General features: G+C 48.4%; 1 pseudogene; it reads right to left on the bottom strand.

Annotated features, from left to right (window-relative positions):
• The window catches only part of LOC128776264 (transcriptional coactivator YAP1-like), a 2,829-nt pseudogene extending 2,029 nt beyond the window's left edge, over window positions 1–800 (bottom strand).
• Window positions 801–12,183: the final 11,383 nt, after the last annotated feature.

Below are 12,183 nucleotides of genomic sequence, written 5' to 3' on the forward strand. Positions count from 1 at the left end.
CGCAGCCTCATGGGCACCGTCTGCGGCACGTTGGCCGTCTTGGGGTTCATGACGGCGTTGAAGAGCGCCTCCAGGTCGGTCTCCGAGTCCCCCCGGACGTGCACGATTTGGTGGCCGGCGGGGGGGGGGTTGTGGCCCCGGGGGTGCGGCCGGCCCGGGCGCGGGCGGTGGGGCCCTGCCCCGGCGGGGGCTGCGCGGGCGGCGGGCCCGGGGGGCCGGGGGCGGCCGGGGGCTGTGCGGGCGGCGGCCCGGGGTCCATGCTCGGCGCCGGCCCGACGACGCGGCCGAGGGCTCCGCCCGGGGTGGGGGTGGAGGGGGGACGGCGGCGGCGGCCCTCTGGGCGCTCGCGGGGCCGGGGGGGGACAGGCCGCGACCCCCGCGCCCCCCGCCCGCGCCCCCGCCGGCTGCGCTCGGGAGGGGCGGCGGGGGCTCCCCTCCCCCGCTGCCCGCTCTGCTCCCGGAGTTCCTTCCTTCCTTCCTCCCTCTCTCTCCCCCGGCGGCGGCTGCGCCCGACTGAGACAGAAACTCGCCGCCGACGCCAAAACTAAAGTTGAGAGAGCCGGCCCGCCCGAGCGGCGCGTCGGCCCCGCCTCCTCGCGGCCCTTCCTTCCTCTGCGCGCCCGCCCGCCCCGGGTCCGCGGCCGGCGCGCGCAGGAACTTTCGCCCGCGAGTTGCCGCATTCCTGCAGACGCCCGGCCCGCCCCGCCGGCCCGCCGCACGTGACCCACCCGCGCGCGCGGCCCCCGGGGAGGCGGGGCGGGCGGGCGGCGCCCAGGTGCGGGTGCGGGGGCACCCCGGGGGCCCGGGTGCGGGGGAATCCGGGGGGCGCGGAGGCGGAGGTGGGGGGAATCCGAGGGGCGCGGGGGCCCGCGTGCCGGGGAATCCAAGGCGCAGGGGCCGGTGCGCGGACCCAGGTGCGGATGCTGGAGGGCCCAGGTGGGGGGGCGGGCGGGGGGCCCAAGGGCAGGATCGGGGGGATCCAGGGGGAGGAGGGACAGGGGCCCAGGTGTGGGGTCGACCCGGGGGCCCAGGTGCGGGTACTGGGGCCCGGCTACGCGGGTTGTGGGGGGATGGCGTGGGGGCAGGGGGACCCTGGGGACCTAGGTGGGGGGCGGGGAGGGAATGGGGGGGAGGGGCGGCGGCAGCCCGGGTGCGGGAAGTCGGGGGGAGGGGGGACTGCGGGGGAGTGGCTGTATGCCCCCGGATGGGAGGAGTTTTGGAGACTCAGTGTTTATTTTTTTTTAAGTGAAAACTTTTTTTTAATTTGCATTCAAGCTTGGAACCTAGTCATGACATCCTGGGCCGCAGAAAAAATCAGGGCTGAACTCAGGTTACACGCATTCTTCCCTACGCCAGGCACAGGGGGCTCTGGATGCCTGCTTCTCCTGTGGCAGTGTCCTGTATGCGAGGAGGCCATCGAAATCACTCTAAAGCAATGAAAATTTGCTTTTAAATGCATTCAATCTGCTCTTTTAAAAAACAGCTTTATTGGGATGTGATTCGCATACCATACACACCGTCCATTTAAGCAATTCAGTATTTTTAGTGTATTCACAGGGTTGTGCAACATCACTCTGATTTTAAAGCTAGTAGCCCATGCTAGAGAAATCTAGCTTTTTTAAGGATTTCTTCTGTAATGTTAGTGCAACAGATGTATAAATAGGACTGAGCAAGAAAAAATTTCCTGAGCAGCGAGATAATGTCTTCCTCCAGCCAGGACATGCCCTGGAGAATTCTGAGCAGGGATCGCTATCACCCATCACCTGGTGTGGTCCCGGCAGGCCAGAAGGGAGGCTGCGCACTCCAGATTCCACCCCACTGCTCCGGACCCCACTTTCCTCCAAAGGGATCTGCGTCAGTAGACCCATGATCGCCTCTGGGACTTCTCCCCAACCCCAAATGTCAAGACCATTTAAGCACAAACTTGTAGCTTCTGGAGTTAGGGAGATGTGAGTTCAGATCCCATTTCCTCCATTTAGTAGCTATGACACGTTGGGCGCATTACTCATTTCCTGTTCTTTAATTTAACATTGGGGTCAAAGTAATAACACCTACTTCAATTGTGGAAGCCTTAAATGAGCCAGTGGGCATAAAGTCGGCCCTTCCCCCAGTTGAGGGCATCTGGGGAGTTCTGTGTACCTGTCATTGATCACTTGCCCCATGTGTTGTGCTGTGGCCTCTCCGGGACCGTACTGTCAGTCTCTTCCCCTCACATCCAATAGTCAATCTACACAAACAAAGCCTGTGGGCAGAAACTGTGCATTAAAAACTTAAACTTTCAAGAACCAAAGTGATAGAAAATCTAGGGCTTTAATAGAAGCTATCCCTTAACTAGAACCTCTGTGGCTGGGGACACCAGTTACAGGGCTCAGGGTACAGCAGAGGTTGCTTTGCTCAATATTGTTACATCTCCCATTAAACTGAGAACAAAATTCCTGTGATGAGTGGATTGGAAGAGGAGTGACTTTATGTTCTCTGAGTACCTCTGTACACTAACCAAGATTTTGTCATTTACTATTTTTTATCTATAAAATTTCAGTCACAGGTTAATGATGGATAAAGACAACATGCATTCAGTCCTTGGTCCCCTCTCTTCCTCTCCAGCTCTGCTTTTGGAGCGATTCCCAGTTTAAGGCACTGGAGACAGGGGATGCTCGTCACAAAAAGATCATGATCTTCAGTGTCCGTGTAGGTCACTGTCTCAAAATGCTACTCCTACAACGACTTGCACTCCATCCACTCCAGTGGACCTTCCCGTCCACTCCACCTTAGCCACCAGCTCCTGTGTCCACACGGTCATATTCAGAAATACGCCAGTTGGGAAATCAGGGTCTGTTATACTATTCTTTTAATAACCACTTGGTTCTCTGGTTTCATCACTCACGCCTCATATAGCATTATCTCCCTCTTTTCTACCAACCTGTCACTCCCTTGTTCTCACTTCTTTCCCAATTCAGTTTAGAAATCATAACTCACTCCTTCAACCTCATAATCATCTCTGCCTTCAATTCCATTCCCCAAGTATTTCACTGAACAAGATCTATATAACTGCACTAGTCCAGTCACCACTTTACCATCATCCCAGAGATGTACGTACATGATTATGAGAAGGCATGCTTTGTACAACTCTAAATAAATGTCCTCTTACCAAGTGATATTGTCTGCAATGGGTTATGAATTAATATTTAAGTAAATTTTGTAATTATCTGGTATATCTGTGAATACAACCATATTGGATTGCAATCAATGCATGTTAAAATCACTAATTTCCTGGGGTACCTGGGTGGCTCTTCCGGTTGAGCATCTGACTTGATTTCCTCTCAGGTCATGATCTCACAGCTTGTGGGATGTCGGGCTCGGCACTGACAGCTCAGAGCCTGCTTGGGATTCTCTCTCTTTCTCTCTCTCTCTCTCTCTCTCTCTCTCTCTCCCCCCCCCACCCCCCCCCCACCATGCACTCTCTCTTAAATAAATAGACATTAGAAACAAATAAGTGTATGGATGGAGACCTCATGAGGGTCTTCCAATCCTCTTTAAAAAAAGAAAAAAATCTCTCCTAGATGAAGAAACAGGCATACAAAAGTTAAATAACTTGACTAAAGTTGTACTGCTAGAACATGGATTTACATCTGAATCTACCTGTCAGATTCCAGAGCTCAAACACTCCCTCAGGAATAGTGTAGTTAATTTCAGGCAGTTCCAAAGTGTTGTCAGATTTACTTATGCAGAATGATAAAGGGGTTTAGGACCCCTGTTACCTAAGGAAATTTTTATTTATTTCTATTAACCAATAAGTGGTGGTTTACAGTGATGTGGTCATAATGTTAACTGTTAAGGACAAAGCTGGGTTGATCTTTGGGAAGTCAGGTTGAAAGTATGAAGACACAGAATGTCATTCCAAATACAGAGTTGTTTAGGAAAACAAATGACGGGACAAGATATTTTTAGGGGTTTTCATACCGCAAGGGCTGTGGGTTATGCAGTTAGGGAGGGTCTGACTTGAGACTCGGCAGGGAGAGAGGGAGAGAGAACCCACCCCTGTCCGTCTGAGGGTCCCAAGGCCTCCCTTTCTACTGAACCTGGAGATCTCGCCCGACCACCCTCGGGTTTTGTGCGCTCTTGGCTTCAATAACCTCCAAGCTCGGGCTTGTTCTGTTTCTGGGTCTTGCCTCGGGTGCGAATTGTGCATCTGGCTCACAGCAGGTGAAAATTCGTGAAACATTTGTCTACCTACGTGTAGGGGACCGATTATGTGCCGGGCCAGGACAGTAATTGGTGTAATAATGACTGTTTCACAGCATAATAATGAAGAGTACATAAAATAACAAGTATGAATGAGTTTTTATTGTGGCATCATGCGGCTTAAGAATCCCGAGATCAGGGGCGCCTAGCCCGCTCAGTCGGTAGAGCAGGCCACGCCTGATCTGAGTCGTGAGTTCGCGCCCACAGTGGCTATGGGGTCTACTTAAAAATAATCATTTAATTAGATTTATTTTATTATAAAATCTGTCTCAAGTTATCTGTATGGGAGTCCTGAGAGCTAGATGGGAAAAACTTTGGAGTACGAAGCCCCACCAGCCTAGGGCAGACCCCTGTGGGACACATCCTAGAAGTTTCAAAGAGCCTTCCTGGGGCGTGCGCCTTCCACGTCCAGGCTTGGAAGTAAAGGCTACTAGAGCTCATCATGTACTCTACTTACTAAATTATACTGGAAATGAAAAGGTGACTTCTAAAAATACTAAGGACACCATGTTCTCTGTCAGTGGTTCTCAAGGTGTGGTGCCTGAACCAGCAGCAGCCTCACTGAAAACTTAAGATATGGACATTCTCACGCCGTAACCCAGACCTACGGAAACTCCAGGGGTGAACACAACAATCGGGGTTTTAACCGATTGAGCCCCTATTGAGCCCCTCTAGGTGGTTCTGATGCATGCTAATGTTGAGAACTTTATATTACACTTCACATTCTGTTTTTCTTCTATAAATAATAAGTAACATGCTTTGTAAATATCATCTTCACTGTTTTATAGCTAAGTATCCCCTTAATCTTATTATTCATTCTATAAATATCTGTATCTAGCACATAATATATCTTTGGTAATTAAAAAAATTATGTTGTAAAGGATCTCCAAAAGTGATGTCTTGAATCTTATCAGAAAGCTGACAATTAATCTTATTTTAAAAGATCCATTAAATACTGACTCCAAATTGTTTATATTTTAATATTATATGAGTATCGTATTTTTTTAATTTTTATTTATTTTGAGAGACAGAAAGAGAGAGAACGAGCAGGGGAGGGGCAGAGAGAGAGGGAGAGAGAATCTCAAGCAGGCTCTGCCCCAACGGGGCTCTATCCCATGACCCTGGGATCATGACCTGAGCCAAAATCAAGAGTTGGAGCTCAAGTGACTGAGCCACCCAGGAGCCCCATGACTGTTGTTTTGATATATGTGTATCTTCAACATGATATGTGGCACAAGAAATGTTTAAAAACCATTAAATTTCTTTTGAGAATTTAATATACGAAACTCTCTGAAAGCGCCTCTCGATATCTAACTTATTTCCCCTTTAACCTATGTTTCTAGTGCTCTAATACGTGGAGAACATCTGGACACCATTTCTAATAACCCTCTGTAAACGTGAATGTAACTTTTAATAAGTCTTCCCTAAGTCTTTGTTTCTGAACAATACCAGTTCCTTAAGCTTTACCCAGTGTCTTGTTTCTCAATCAAGTCCTTCACCACCTCCTTGCAGTCTTCTGAACCCTCTGCAGGGACCCCGTGTTCTTCTCAGTAAGATAACGGTGCTGCACTAAACACAACGTCATCTATACGTGATTACCATTTGTGAACATCATTATTTACACATTTACTTTACATCACTTACATATTTAAATTATTTACATATTTTCTAGGTGTGAAAGTGTATAATTTAACGTTTTTTAAGAATAATGTTTTTGGAGGTCAAAATTTGAACCCTTACAGTGTATGCATGAATTGGTTGTGTTGAACTGGAATGACAGCATTTTTTAACTAAAAGCCAAAGAGATCTCTTCGCCCAGCTCTCTCCTTTTACACAGAGGAACTCAGCGTCTTGAGAGACCTGCACTCTCCAATGTGGTGACCCCTACTCACATACTAAAGAGAAAATTCAGTTTCTTAATAACACTAGCCGTGTTTCAAGCTAGTATTATTAGCTCAATAGCTACACACATGGCTAGTAGCTTTGGGATTAAACAGCACAGGTCTGGAACACTCCCCTTATCTCAGAAAGCTCTGTTGGGCAGCACTGAGGTAAATGGCCCAAGAACATACAGCTCCTCCGTGGCAGAGCAAGAATATCCAGTTCCTGGTCCAGAGGTATCCCACCATACTACTACCTTAAAAAAAAGAGGAAAGGGGCGCCTGGGTGGCGCAGTCGGTTAAGCGTCCGACTTCAGCCAGGTCACGATCTCGCGGTCCGTGAGTTCGAGCCCCGCGTCAGGCTCTGGGCTGATGGCTCGGAGCCTGGAGCCTGTTTCCGATTCTGTGTCTCCCTCTCTCTCTGCCCCTCCCCCGTTCATGCTCTGTCTCTCTCTGTCCCAAAAATAAAAAAAAAAAAAAAAAAAAGAGGAAAGTGTGATAGATCACCTATCTACAAAATTTATTGAGTTTTCCTACAAAGCATTGTGCTAGCCATGGATCTTGACCCCAAGAAGGTTTTAAGAATATTCAGTAAGGGGCACCTGGGTGGCTCAGTCGGTCTAGTGCCCGACTTCAGCTCAGGACATGATCTCATGGTTCATGAGTTTGAGCCTCACATTGGGCTCAGTGCTGTCAGCTCAGAGCCTACTTCAGATTCTCTGTACCCTTCCCCCTCCCCCCCCCCCACACTCTCTCTCTCAAAAATGAATAAACATTAAAAGAAAGAAAGAAAAAGAAGAGAGAGAAAAAGAAGAAGGAAGGAAGGAAATTTGGTAAGATTGCTGCCCATGTAGGAAATGGCAGGTGTTTTAGTTACATCTCCTTTCTGGCTGTTTAATATATACATGTATGTTTACTAACTGTCTCCAGTCCCTTTGACCTTCCCAGAGACATCACACACTACTCGGCTTACACCTCGATTCCTACAGCCAATTCCTGGCCGGTCTCCCAGGCTCCTTCTGGCCTTTCTTGCTCCCATCAATCTTCTATGATTCTATACCCATTTCCCTCAAGTGCTGGTCCCACCCTTGCTCTCCCAGAACAACCTAGAGTAGATTCTTGTGTATCAGACACTAACAACAACTATGGTAAAGTCAACAACAATGACTTATATTTGCTTGACATTTGCACATACATTATCCCATTTAATTTTTTTAACTTTTTTAAAAGGATTTTATTTTTAACTAGTCTCTGTACCCAATATGGGCCTTGAACTCACAACCTGAGATTGAGGGTCCCATGATGTACCGCCTGAGCCAGCTGGGCGCCCATATCCCATTTCATTTAATTCCCATCTTTCTTGGGGTGTCCGGCTCGCTCAGTTGGGTCCCCATGTTGGTTGTGACGACTACTTAAAAAGCAAAACAAAACAAAACAAACCCCCAAAACATAAACAAAACATGTAGCTGTGATTAATAAGGCAACTCAGAAAAAAAATAATTCCCATCTTTCTTTTCCAGATCTCAAGGCCTTCAACCAATGTTGCCCTTTTATTTCCAAGATTGTTTCTTGTCAAACATTTTGAGTAGATTTGTTCTAAAAGTACTAAAACCGGGTACCTGAGAGTCATCCTTGACTTCTCTAATCTCCATTCCCCACCCCTAATTCAGTCCATCAAGTAACACTGGTTCTGGGCCTAAAACTCACGTGTAAGACATCTATTTCCTTCCAAGTCTCATGTGGTGAGGCTTGCAGAATAAAATAGCACAGGGTGTGATGACAGAAATGAACGTTCCCACCGTCCTGGAGGCCAGAAATCCATTCCCAAGGTGTCGCAGGGTGGGTGCTCCCAAGGTCCCCCTCAGCTCGTAGACGGCTAGTTTCTGGCATCTCTATACGCCTTCCCTTGGGGTCTCTGTGTCCTTATCTCCTTATCAGGATACCGGTCGGGTGGGGTGAGGACCCCGCCACACGACCTCATTTTACTGTAATTTCCTCTTTGAAGGCCTTACCTCCCGACACAGGGGTTTGGGACTTCCATGTAGGAGCTTTGGGGATGACACAACTCGGCCCATGACTCTCTGTCGTTACTGACACCATCCTTGCTCAAAGTGGCTCCATTTCTCACCAAACGGTGACAGTTTCCCCATGTCCTCTCATGCCTGTTTACCGTACAACAGCCACAGTGATCTTTCCAGTTTTCAAAATGTACACCAGTCCCTTGCTTAAAGTCTTACAGTGGTGGGGTGGCCGGGGGGGCTCGGTCAGTTCAGCATCCGACTCTTGATTTTGGCTCAGGCCGTGATCTCACGCTTGTGAGACTGAGCCCCACCCTCGGGCTCTGTGCTGATCGCTGCGGAGCCTGTTTGGGATTCTGTCTCTCCCCCTCTCTCTCTGCCCCTCCCCCCACTCTCTCTCAAATAAAAACTTTAAAAATAAAGGAAGTGTACTTCAGCTCCTTTTTCAAGAAAGCCTCTCACGATGCATCATCCTTGGCTCCCGACTGCCCCAGCCTCCCTCAGGATTTGGTGGTAGGTCTAACGGTAGATGTACAAAGTACTTCTGAGCAAAATAACTTTTATTCTACAATATGTTAAGGGAATACAGGGTGACAGTTGGTCAAGAATTTGGTTGAATAAAAATTAGTTTCTATTGTCCACATGGTCTTCACTTTACTATTTCTCTCTCGCACCGTTCTAGTAATGAAAAAAGTAAGAAACGTGATTTGCCGAGGCCTGGTGTTTGCTGAAGCCCAGCCCAGTGACCAATTTTTTCTCTTAAAAAAAAAAAAAAAAAAAAAAAGGACAAACAGGAATGGTAAGTTTCAACCTTCCTCCAACCCAGTGGAGCCTGCCTGTGCCAGTGAACTCTGACGTGTACCCTGAGTCAGGAGGCGGAAACTTACATCAGAGGCTCTCGGGTGCGCCAGCAGCCGCCGTCTGCCAGGTGGACGCTGCTAAATGTGGCCCTGAACGCCGCTTCTAGTGCTAATTAACGCAGCTTTTACTGGGAGACCGCATACTTCCCTGCCTTTTCTTCTTTCCTTTGTTCTTCCGTTTTCATCTACTCTCTCGTGCTCTTTTTTTTTCTCTCTCTCTCTCTTTTAAACTAAGGAAGTAGAGTAGAGCAGTGGTTCCCAACCCTGGGGGTGCCCACGACAATCCATCCACGTGATCAAGAAAATATATAAAATGATGCTCTACCTCATAAAAAAAAGAGCAATTAAAATAATGAATGCCATTTCACACCCATCAGATTGAAAAAAATTAAGACCTGTGAGTGTGGCATGTCTCCAACAAAAGGGCGCACTTGTTGAGAGTAATTGGATAGATCTTTTTATCCCTCACCACACCTAACCCTGTTGCGGCACCAGCATATAAACTCTCGAGCACAGAAACTGTGTCCGTTTGGTTCGTTGCCGTATCTGCAAGTGTCTAGAAAGTGCCCAGCACATAGTAGGCAATCAATAAACATTTGTTAAAGAATAAGTGACACCAGTTCTTAACAAATACTTGCCGGTTGACTAGATGACTGAGAAGCCTCCGGGCAGCTGTAAGAACCGACAAGACTCCGGTTTCCAAGCCTGGGGTGGGGACCTGAGCGACCGGCAGGACGAGGGGTTTCCCCTGCTGACCACAACTTCCTACCACAGCCCCACTTCCCCATCCTGCCACCAGATACACAACACACCATAATACAGCCACTTGCTAACTGTTTGGGGCCATATTTGGTTTTTTCTGGTGAGCGTTCCACTGTCACATACTTCGCGACCCACTGAAAGTTTTCGCTTCCTACTCACATCAGTCAGTTCTGTGCTTTGACAACTATAATAATCTATTTGATCTTTGGATTTTGGACTTTCTTCACCCCACTTCATCACTGCCAGATTAATCTTTCCAGAATACCACTTTTACGATGCGACCAACCTGCTCAAAAGTCTTTAATGACTGCTATACATCACCTACTTAAAAGGCTTAAATTATGGGGCACTGCGCTGGCTCAGTCAGCGGAACACGTGACTCTTGATCTCAGGGTTGTGAGTTCGAGATCAAGAGTTGGGGGTGGAGATTACTTTAAAAAAATAATAAAATCTTTCAAAAAGAGAGGATTTAAATTTCCTAGTTTTGCACCCACAGCCCTCAGTGACCAAGTCCTCAGCAATCCGTCTCTATGCTATGCTATCGTCCAGAACTCCTGGACAAGACCCTCCGTTCCAACTAGCCAGCTATACTCATGTCCCCCAAACCACCTTGCGTTTGTGTGTGTGTGTGAGGTTCATTTAAGGAATCTCTACACCCAATGTGGGGCTGAAACTCATGACCTTGAGATCAACAGTTGGATGCTCTTCCAATGGAGCCAGCCAGGCGCCCCAAAAAACCACTTTGTGTTTTTATACCTCTGTATTGTTTTTGCTCGTGGGACCTCGGTGTCCCAGGTTCTCTGGTCTTCAGCCTAAGCCCCCTTTTGAAGTGTCCAAATTGTAATCCTGTCAGTCTTCTTCCCTCAAGTAACTTTCAGAATTTCTGAAGAATTCTCTCAAGTCCCCAAAATCATTCTGTTGTCACTTGTCACCATGCAGTCTCTCACGCCAGCAGATGACAGCCTGCTTCTGCGGGCTGCGTTCTCCAGGGACCGTTCTATCCTGGCGCACTCCCAGGCTACGTATTCGCTTCCACACAGGATGGCTGCGTCCAGACTATACCAGTGTATGGAAGGAGCACGGGGCTGGGGCAGCCGGAGGAGCTGTGTGCACTCACTCAGCCGCCCTTCCCCTCCCGCACGCACACCCCCAGGGCCAGCTTCCGTCCATCAGTCTGAGAACAGACACTGGGTGTCGATCCCGCGTCCCGCACCATGCTAGGCACTGGGGATTCAAGGGTGGACCACAGGACACAGGTCCTGTTTCCAAGACAGACATTGAATAAATTACTATAAATAGGTCAGGCGAGCAAATAGATTCTTTTTTTTTTTAATTTCTTAATCTTTATTTTAAGTAGGCTCCACGCCCCACGTGGGGCTTGAACTCATGACCCTGAGATCAAGAGTCACACACTCCACCGACCTGAGCCAGCCAGGCACCCCAGAGGTGAGCAAATAATTCCAAGTGTGCAAAATGCTGCCAGAGAAATTCTTGGGAGTACAAGCTTATGTCCTCTACATTCTCTGGGGCCCAGAGTGGGGAAAACTAGTGTTCCCGCCCTTCATATCGTATCTAGTCGAGTTAATAATAATATAACCTATAAAAAAGCAATTACAGGGGCGCCTGGGCGGCTCAGTCGGCTGAGCGTCAGACTTCGGCTCAGGTCATGATCTCACCGCTCGTGAGTTCAAGCCCCACGTCGGGCTCTGTGCTGACAGCTCGGAGCCTGGAGCCTGCTTTGGATTCTGTGTCTCCCTCTCTCTCTGTCCCTTCCCCGGCTTGTGCTCTGTCTCTCTGTCTCTCTCTCAAAAGTAAATAAAAATTTAAAAAAGAAAAGCAATTCTGAACTTAAGAAAGACAGGTTTTCACATTGTTATGCGGACAGTTTAGCTCCTGATTTTTTCATATTCCTCAATAGAGAATGAAAAGAGCCAAAATTCACACTTAAACTATGTGCTTGGCACTATTCTAACAATCTTCACAATAACCTATGAAGGAGTCCTATTATTTTCCCCACTTTACAGATGAGACAACTCAGGCACAGAGAAGTTTTACTGAACCCAAAGTCACACAGCAAGTCCGGGCAGAATTCAGAATCCAGGCAATCTGACTGCTCGGCCCACATTCTTTAGCGGGATGCTATTATACCCCCGTGGAGATAATTTGCATAATCACAGATAGATCATTACAGTGATTATCCCCAAACAATGAAGCAATCTTTCTTCAAAGGTATTTTGCACCCCCACCTCTACAGCAGAGAGAAGACCAGCCCATCTGTGAGTCCTGGACTTTGGTCCCAGCGCCAGGCTCCAACACCCACCACATCACGCCCCCCGACACGGGGTGCGAGTTGGGGGGAAGGCTCTTCTCTGTTGCTGAGACTCCCCCACCCCCCGTCCCAGTGCTGTGGAACCCCAGACT

Source organism: Panthera pardus, unplaced genomic scaffold (assembly GCF_024362965.1).
Source record: "Panthera pardus isolate Hobbes unplaced genomic scaffold, ASM2436296v1 HiC_scaffold_12, whole genome shotgun sequence".
In the NCBI taxonomy this organism is placed as follows: domain Eukaryota; kingdom Metazoa; phylum Chordata; class Mammalia; order Carnivora; family Felidae; genus Panthera; species Panthera pardus.